General features: G+C 33.7%; 1 long non-coding RNA gene across 1 annotated transcript; it reads left to right on the top strand.

Annotated features, from left to right (window-relative positions):
• The first annotated feature begins 730 nt into the window (after positions 1 to 730).
• Positions 731 to 2,164, top strand: LOC127880674 (uncharacterized). Its single transcript, XR_008049694.1, has 3 exons — positions 731 to 763; positions 1,457 to 1,554; positions 1,890 to 2,164. It is a non-coding gene; the product is annotated as an uncharacterized LOC127880674 (long non-coding RNA).
• The last annotated feature ends 7,954 nt before the right edge of the window (positions 2,165 to 10,118 follow it).

Genomic DNA, 10,118 nt, shown 5'->3' with positions numbered 1-10,118 from the left:
GAAAAAAGGCAGAGTGCATTAAATAAAAGAGGAGAGCATTTTCGTCATCTCGAGATCCCGACTTAGCCCAGCCAATCAAATTGTTTGTTATGTCAATTTAACGTTTATTCTGGATTACCTGCCCCTTTGTATACAAATAGTCAGCAGGTACAGACAAAGTTATAGCTCACCCGCTGTCTAGCGTCGAGAGCTCGCTGACCCGGACCTGCCAGAGGTCCCGACTGTAGAGGGACGGGGAGAGTGGGACAGCGAGACCACCAGTGTGGAGGAAATACGGGGCGGACCAGAACAGGCTTCTTTCCTGGGGAGGTAATGAAGCATGCCTGGAACTTCGAGGGGGTGGCTTTAAAGAGAGACCCCGGGACGGCGGTACTCAGTACGCTCAACGCACTGGGGAAACTGTCTCGGGGATGAAGGCGACGGCCGGTGACAGCGAGAGGGGCCATAAAGGCAAAGCTGCTTGCTTGCACTTCTTTGGTAGAGCTGCGTACAGACAAGAATTTGTCTTTGAATTGTCAACTACCAGTGCACATTAAGGTCTCAATGGCCACCGTGCACTGGTATATTTGGATCTAAATTATATCTTTGGCGAATACCCGGGAAGCCGGGGTAAATTTGACCTACTTTGGCTCAAAATTAATCTTTTTCCCCTGAAAGGTCACAGGGGCAGGTCGGACCATAAAGACTTCGTGAAGAGGCCGGTAGGACCGGAAAAAAAACTCTGATACACACACACGAAGTTATAGCGGAGGCGATGGCAATAGTAAGTTAACTAGCAAATTTTAAAAGGTAGTTCGTTGTGCAAACTATTTATCTCTTGATCAGTATTATTATTAAGTATTTCAATGGTATGACTCATTTTCACGGAACGATTGATTTTGTATGAGATTTTTCATTCTTCATAAATTGAATAGTATTCGGATAAATAAATGGAAAATGTAATTTCGGATAACATCAATTGTATGGAATAATAGTACCTTCAAAATCCTTATTTTTACCAATGATATGTACATTTTTGGCTAACATAATACAATTGATTCTGTTTAAAAATCGATAATGTATTTGTACATCCATTTAATTTGATTGTTTTATCAATGCTCATTTATAACAAACAACTGTATTATAAATTTTACAAGCCACTGCTTATTCTTATAGAACTATTTACATTGTCCTATTGTACTTGCAATTTTTGCTATGATGTCTGAGAGAGCTGAGTTAAAATAATTATTATTGTAAATAATCGGTAATTTTTTTCAAATTTTAAATTCAACTGCTAAGCAATTTACATATGACACAAGCAGGACTAAAACCTGTGATGACCATAATTCAAGCATGCCTATCGAGCGAGCTTAAATCCAGATGCTTGTATTTTTCCTTGGTGGGATGATAATCCTGTGTAACCAAGGTCTAATTATTTAAACTAGCCCTTACACTACACTGCTTTCTTTTTTTTCAGGTTATCAACAGTCAGTCAGTTACAGATGCATTGCGACAGAGACGTTGTTATCTACGTCTCTGATTGCGAACACAGAATTAAACAACATTGGTCATAATGTAAGCATAATTAAGCTCCAATATTAGATATAAAAGTCAACAAAACTATTTGAAGTTTGAGCAATGTGCACAGAATTGAGCACAAACAAGATAATAGATAATGAAGTTTTGATCTGCTGATGCAAACTAACTGACCTGAGCTTATACAACATTAAGTTCTTATCTGTTCTGTCGGCTCAAACATGACACAAATAATCATTTTTTTCTGGAGCTGTTTATTACCTATTAACAAAGTTTTCCTAAAACTAGAAACAATATATATATATATATATATATATATATATATATATATATATATATATATATATACATACACACACACATTTTATTTGCAGCTTACATACAAGAGATCGGCAGAGCAGGAAGAAGCCATGTTGATGCCCTGGCCATTCTCTTCTTTAACAAATCAGTCATTGCATCTGCACATATGACCAGAGAAATGAAGGCCTATTGTGGAAACTCAACTATCTGCCGAAGAACTTTAGTTTACCAGTATTTTGGTTTTGAAACTAAGGAAGTCTAACAGTTTTCAATTTGTTGTGATTTGTGTAATAATGAACTGGGGATAGAATATGATTTTAGTAAACTGTCACCTAACTAAAAGCATACATATTATAACAAGATTCCTTGATTAATTGAATTTTCACATCTTTTAGGAAAGTCTATCCTCGAATATTTTAAATATCTTAAATATATTTGATTGGATTGATTTATTTATCATTTATGTTTGAAGAAAATGTATATTCTATGTTGAATTAATGCATATGTTAGTGTGAGTGTGTGTGTACGTTTGCGTGTTTCTGAGGATAGTGCGTATGGGTGAAAATGTGTGAGAATAGTACGGGAGTTGCGTGATTTATGTTTATAAATTAACATTTGTTTGTAACGATATACCATGTAGTATAAGTTACCTTATAAAGTTCTTTTCTGTTCTGTTCTTAATTGTGCTGCTATGCTTATTTTGGTTGAAAAATGAACAAATCTACCTTAAAAAGAACTTACTTATAAATAATTGACTTTTGACATATTTAAAGAAAATGTCAATAAAAAAAGATTGGGTGGAGATACAAAAAAGAGAGCCAATCTGGTGACCAGAAACAATATTTTTTTGGCCTTATGGGAAACAGTTCAGTAATAAAAATTCATTGTCTATAACAATGTTTTTATAATTCAAACATTCTATGTAATTTGAATAAAAAGTTCAGAAATATTAAGCATAATAATGTAACCCTATTTGTTAACGTCCGATTTCATAATAACACTTAATTTGGTTCTGAGAAATCCATGTGTGCAGTTCTTCCGTGTTAATCTTTTTTACCGGATTTTTAGCTCGACTATTATATATGAAATATATATAGTGGAGCTATCCTACCCACCCCGGCGTCGGGCGTTCCAGTTAGCGTGCAAATGTTAAAGTTTTGCGTACCACCCCAAATATTTTCAATGTCCGTTGACATATTGCTTTCATATTTTGCATACTTCTTTACCAACATGACCCCAACCTATGAACAAGAGCAGACAACTCTATCAAGCATTATGTAAGAATGATGGCACTTTTTTCATTTAGAATATGCATATTATTGATAAATCTATGTTAAAGTTTGCGTACCACCTCAAATATTGTCAATGTTCCTTAACATATTGCTTTCATATTTTGCAAACTTATTCAACAATATGACCCCAATCTATAAACAAGAGCAGACAACTGTATCAAGCATTTTGTAAGAATTATGGCCCTTTTTTATCTTAGTAACTGAATATTTTATTCAATTTTGTGTTTAGATCCACTTGACTTCTAAAGTATCAAAGCTATTGCTTTCAAATTTCAAATATTTTCTTACTATCATGAGGGTACTGTACCTGCCAAGTTCAATTTGACCTTGACCTTTGAATGACCTTGACTGTAAAGGTCAAGAGTAAATTTTAGTTAAATTGCCATCACATCTTTATTTATGATAAGTTTTTATAAATACTTTGACAAAACAACACTTACCTGAATACCACAATGGATTCCCCCCAAACAATACCCCATGGCCCAACCAAGAATACCTGCCCCTTATTTTTTATTTTTGAAAGATCATCTTATAAATGACCACACCCCACATTATACCCCCCTCTCAACCCCGACCCAACCCCAAAAAGAATATTGTTTTCTTTGAAACATGGTTAAAAAAATTATATATATATATATATATATATATATATATATTTACTTACTTTATTTTTGAAGGACCGTCCAAACTTCCCACCCAAGCAATTGCAATCAAACTTTAAATAAAATCTCATTAGTTTGTTTTATGTCTTTACAAATGTCCAATAGATTGTGGAAAATATACCTGAACTATTACCTTGACCTTATTGAATAATTTAAATATTACCCAATGATGGCTTACGTTATACTGTCAAGCACTCGAATAGTCGAGGGCGCTGGCCTCTGACAGCTCTTGTTGGGACAGTGCTTAAACCTAAATGAAAGTTAATGTTGTCCCCAACAATTCTGAATTTCTTTCCACTGGCAATGGAATCAATTAATTCAGTATTAAAATGTCCCGATATCTGATCCATTGTATACAACATGCCTGAATGGCCCATAGTGACACCCAAAGGTTGAATGAAGTCTGTCATACACCTATAATGATCAAACATTTTTGTCTATAATTCATTTGATTTTCTTTTAAAATATTACCTTAAATAAATCAACTAAATGGGTTTGAAAAGCTAAACCAAACACATTTAGGTAATACTTCATATATTTCCATTTACCTGAAAGGCATTCTGTTAAGTGAAATTATATAAGGATACATTATATACAAATGTATATAGTGAATAATTCATAATTTACAACACCTGTTTCAGGTCGGTGCGCTTAACGTACTATAGGAACAATTAGTTTAAAGGCTCATAGAAACATCACATTTCAGAAAATTGTAGAATGAATTAGCCAATGAAAAATCTTACTTGGTTTTGCTTTATTTTAGAAAAATTCCATTGTTTTTTCTCTACAATTTGGTCAAAAGGTGATTGTCATTTAATGTAAGTAATATTAAAACAAGATTGAAGCAATAACTTTCAGCTTTAACTAATTCAGTGTGTTTGGTTTTTGAAGTTCTATAATACTTTAAGGATGAATAAAAGATAAACATAAACGAAGTATAAACAAATAACAACAAACTAACAGTCACGAGGTACATTTTTTTATTTCTTAGTCATGACATCTGCTGTGTAGCAGAAAAACATATATTTTATAAGACTGACCTTAAAGGGGCCTTTTAACTGTTTGTTAAATTGAAACAAAAAATCAGAAAATGTTTCATATTCGCAAATTTTTGTTTTAGCAATGATATTTGTGAGGAAATAGTAATACTGAACATTTACCATGCTCTAAAATATTCATTATATGCATCTTTTGACAATTTGAAAACCTTGGAATTATAAAGCTTTGCAACGCGAAACGATTGAATAATTTGGAAAGTTTTGTTGTTGTCGTTATAGTTTGGGAAACTAAGAAGATTGCTTATTTCACTAAAAAATACATCCGCTCATAGCATGAGCATGGTTGGTCGAGTGGTCTAGGCGGGAGACTTTTTACTCCAGGACCTCAGGGGTCAGTGGTTCGAGTCAAGTTGAGGCTTACTTTTTTTCCTTTTTTTAATTGTATTCTTGTTGTTTTGTACTGGAGATTTTTAGGTCCAATGTTTAAATTTATCAATATAAAGCATTAAATGACAAGCTTCAATACATGTCAAAATCTGTGAAAAGGCCCCTTTAAAATTTCTATTGTTTGGAGATCCCTGACTGACTCATGAAATTGACAGGACCAATTTTTTTTTGCTTCTATATATGGCTAAAAATGATTTATTAGTTAACAATTACAAACCCTGAGAATCCTGCTGGGAAATTCACTATTGACATCAAATTTAACACATTTTTACATAAGGTTTATTAATCAAATTTAAATGGTTTTCTAATTACATATAGAACTACAATTATTCAAAAATTGAATCGAAATGGACAAGAAATAAGAATTTTTTTTTTTTGCAAGATTTGTAAACGTATTCCTGATTGTGTTAAGGGTAGAAATAAAACAAAAGGGCCCTATATCGCTCACCTTAGTACAGGTAGCCAATATTTATCAATGGCATAGTGACCTAGTTTTTTACCCCTGATGACCTGTCTTTGAACTTGACCTACAATTCCTCCAAACAATCATCCTGACCAAGTTTCTCAATCTATGAGCAGAAAACCCCTCCCCAAAAAGGGGAGTTAAAAGAAGGACGGACAACAGACATTCATCGATCCTATGAGCTCATCTGAGCTCAGGTGAGCTAAAACATCAAGGACCTTAAGAGCCTGGGTCAGCGCTTTTAAATAGATGTTCCAAAAGATTTATTTAATTTCCAAACAAAACATGTGTCATGAACAGTAACATAAACATTCTAATGCCCGATTTCACAAAATTGATGTTAAGAAAATAGTACACAATTTAATGTTTAATACTTTTTTTTTATCAAATTGCAAGAAACTATACATGTATATTGTCTATTTTTTAATACCTGGTTTGTTTTTTACTGTATGTGTATTTAGATATTGTGAAATATTTAAAACATATAAAGGTATATTTAAAATACATACATTGAATATTTCATAAAACAAACATTCATTCACAGCTGAGTTTGGCAACTCTTTAATGAAATTTTATCTTGAGTTACTCATAAAATGATTAAATATAAATTGCACACTTTACAATATTTCATTCTATAAACAAGGTGTTAAGTCATATTTTGTGTTTTTGGGCTTAAACAAAACATTTAAAGAAACTAAATATAATTTTGGGCATGTTTGTTCTTTAGATAAAGTCATTGCGATTATCTTTTGAACTAACGAGTTGTAACGACAACTCCTGGTATCCTGTATTAATCAACATTCCAAACACAGTAGATATGACCAGTATTAGTCTCTGAACAGATTTTGTATTCCCTATCTTAGAGGTTGGTAGAGACACAGCCAAGAGAACATCAGCTAGCAGTGGCTGTTGCTCTAATAGTTCCTCAATGAGTTCATGCTATTTAAATTCAGCCAGGTCACAGAAATCCCTTTGGGCTAAAACACTGTCCTTGTTGTAGCATTCTTTTGCTGCATATTCATTTCATTTAAAAGTTCTACAACGATACTTCCTCTCAATGAAGAAGACAATATATGCCCTGCAACTTCTCTTGGAGAGCTGGAACCTGATTGAAGCAAAAAAAAGTAAAATAAAAAACAAAACAGAAATAATAATATATGATAATATTGCTTGATAAATCTTTTTTTTCTTTAAAAGAAATGGCAATATAATGTTATTTTAGCAAACATTAATAATCTATGTTTCTATATCATAGACTTCTTAAAATGTGTTTTATACATTATTAGTAGTCATTTCAAAAAAATTATTTGTTTAATTTAAAATTGACTAAAAATTAGTCATATATTTTACAAAAACAAAACATCTGATTGATAGCCGTTTGAGATTTTTTATTTTATAAAATCAGCCACCCCTTTACTACATTTATCATCTTCCACTGTTTCTGTTGTGTACATATGTACAGCTTATGACATATGGTAATGGTTGTGTTCTAAATTCAATTTAATAAGCATGGTTCATATGACATTGTATCATACCTGAATATAAAATTGAGTGCTCTGCCAGCAAAATAAGGAAAATATACAAATGTTATTACTGTTTAAGAATCATTATGTACCTGTTCTGTTTTTTCCACTAAACATGTTGTTCATGGCAATTGCACAGTTGTTCCAGAAACTGTTTTCTGACTCGCCATCTTTTCGTAATTTCTGACTGTATTCTTTCAGAAAAGATTTCTCTTCGATGGACCATTTGTTGTGTCTGTTTTTTTCATCCTAGATCAGTGATGAAACATGAAAATTTGAGTGTTTAATGGCAAAGCTTGAAAAAGGATTGATGGGCTTGTGCCAAAATAGTTTATACGAATGAAGAGTGGTTTATTTGATCTATGAAATAAAATTTTAGCCCATGTCCTAATGCAAAGAACTTAATATTAATGGCAAAACTATAATATACACACAACAAGACAGTGTTCTATTAAGCAAGCCTATGTTAAACAAATATTAAATCCATAGTATATATACCAAATGTTGGTACATAATAAGTGATATATACCAAATGTTGGTACTTAATAAGTGATATATAGTGTTTTCAACAAATTTTACAAATGGTTGAAGAGATTTCACAACTATAAAAATACAATGGAATTATTATAGAAAAGAAAGTAGTTCTAGAAAGTGAAAAATAATCACCATTTTAATCCTTTTATGTTCATGTTTAGGTGTTTTTCTTGTGGGAGTTGATATTGCCCTCTTGCTTCCACGTTTATGAGAGGTACTTGAGTTTTTTCGGCACAGGCGCTGTATGTGTGATCTTGGCCAGACTTACTCTCAATTACTTGGAACCAAGTATGATCCATCTAAAATTTGATTAATGATTTGAATTATGAATTATGAATAACTTTGTCTTGAAAACCACGAACCATTTTTAATGGAGTTTAGAAAAGATATTTAGAAGCATTTTGCTAATCTGGGAAAAGCAGGTCTGAAATTTTGACTGTGGTGAACCTGGAAAAAGACATGAATACATAAAAATGCATTACTACTGTTAATCAAAGATAACCACACCGCAATGCTTTCATATTTGTCACACTACTCAAAAATACATCACAAATACAGTATGTTACAAATTTACTCAAACATCCGAAATTACACTGTGTACTTGTCCGAAACATACTCAGGTTATGGAACATTATTAACTCTTATATGCGGAAGATCTCGAAAAAAGGGAAGAACGTTTACAGAATGAAATATATGAATTTCGATTGAAAAATGAATGATACCCCGACGAGCCACAATTGTAAATATTTGGTCAACTCACTATTATCATCGCGTCGACCATGATTCCGCCAATGCCAGGCTTCTATTTGTTTACAGTGGAAGCTGGGAACCAGAATGTATGCGTACAGAATATTAAAATTTTACACATGCTACGCACAATTTGATTGGCTGACTAACTCGTGGCCACGAGTTAGCTATGTCGGGATCTCAAGATGACGAAAATGCTCTCCTCTTTTATTTAATGCACTCTGCCTTTTTTCTGCACCGCTCTTTTTTTAATTAAACGCCGCTTTTATTTAGTTTTGCACTCCTCTTTTTTCTATCTCGTGGCCACGACTTAGCTAACTCGTGGCCACGAGATAGAAAAAAGAAGAGAGCAATTTAAAACAAGAGAAGCACCGCTCTTTTTTTAATTGCACGCCGCTTTTATTTAGTATTGCACTCCTCTTTTTTCTAGAAAAAAGAGGAGAGCAATTAAAAAAAAGAGAAGTGAATGTCACCTCTATGCAACCGTATATTTTCCCACTGCATACTATGAATATAAAAACTTAATTAAATAGTGTCCTATTGTTGAAACAATTATGGGTCAAAAGTCGAGATACGCATTTAACACATTCAGATACACATTCCGTTTTACCAATAGAATACTTACATTATACGGAATCCGGAAAGTGCCATCTATAATCTCGCACTTCTTTCATCAAGGGCGACACTAGACACACGAAGCAATACTTGATATTGTTCTTGACAGTCGCGGCGACGCACGACATATTTAACACGATATATCGCCCTTGTGTAGGTAGCCAAAAAGGCGATATATCGTGTTAAAAATATCGTGCGTCGCCGCGACTGTCAAGAAAAATATCAGGCGTCGCCGCGACTGTCAAGAAAAATATCGCGCGTCGCCGAAACGTTCAAGAAAAATATCAAGTTTCGCTTCGTGTGTCTAGTATCGTCCTTGATGAAAGAAGTGCGAGATTATAGATGGCACTATCTGGATTCCGTAACATAAGGAGGAGTAAATAAGACTTAAGTCGTTGTCATTCTTTTATAAATATTTAAAAGACTAAAAACTTTTTTACTCCTCAACAGTACTGACGTTGGACTCGGAGTCGAAAATGTCAGCACAGTTTGTGGCACATAGGGACACGTCATCAACATATTTTCCCCAGTCCTAAATGCCACAATCGTTTATTGGCCCAGATAAATCAGACAAATACCAAATGACCGATTCAACGTGGCAACACGTGCCGATAGTATGCGCACCTGCCCTGCATTGACAAAACCATGCTTTTACATGGTCCGAGTCGTATTGAATCCAAACTTGATAAGTCTTTGATGAAATATGACGGCTTTGAAGACGGACACGAATGAGATCACAAGTTTCTCTGAACACATCGATTGCACATTCAGAGCCCTTATATTCCTGAATGTAAGACGGACAGAGTAACTGGTATGTGCCTAGTGTCAGGAGTTTAAACATAGTTTCATCAAGTTGAGGAAAGTTAGAAACAGATTCATTGACAGACGACCATTTATTGACGCTACGGCGATGGAGGTTGTTCTCTTCTACAAAGATCTGCAATTAATGTTCTTCGTTTAGTTTGGCCATCATCATTTCCGCACATAACATATCTTCAGAAGATTAACAATTGACACTCAAG

This window comes from Dreissena polymorpha, chromosome 5 (assembly GCF_020536995.1).
Source record: "Dreissena polymorpha isolate Duluth1 chromosome 5, UMN_Dpol_1.0, whole genome shotgun sequence".
NCBI classification, from domain to species: Eukaryota; Metazoa; Mollusca; class Bivalvia; order Myida; family Dreissenidae; genus Dreissena; species Dreissena polymorpha.
Note: the sequence above shows the minus strand (reverse complement) of the source record. Positions and strands in the feature narration are given on the sequence as shown.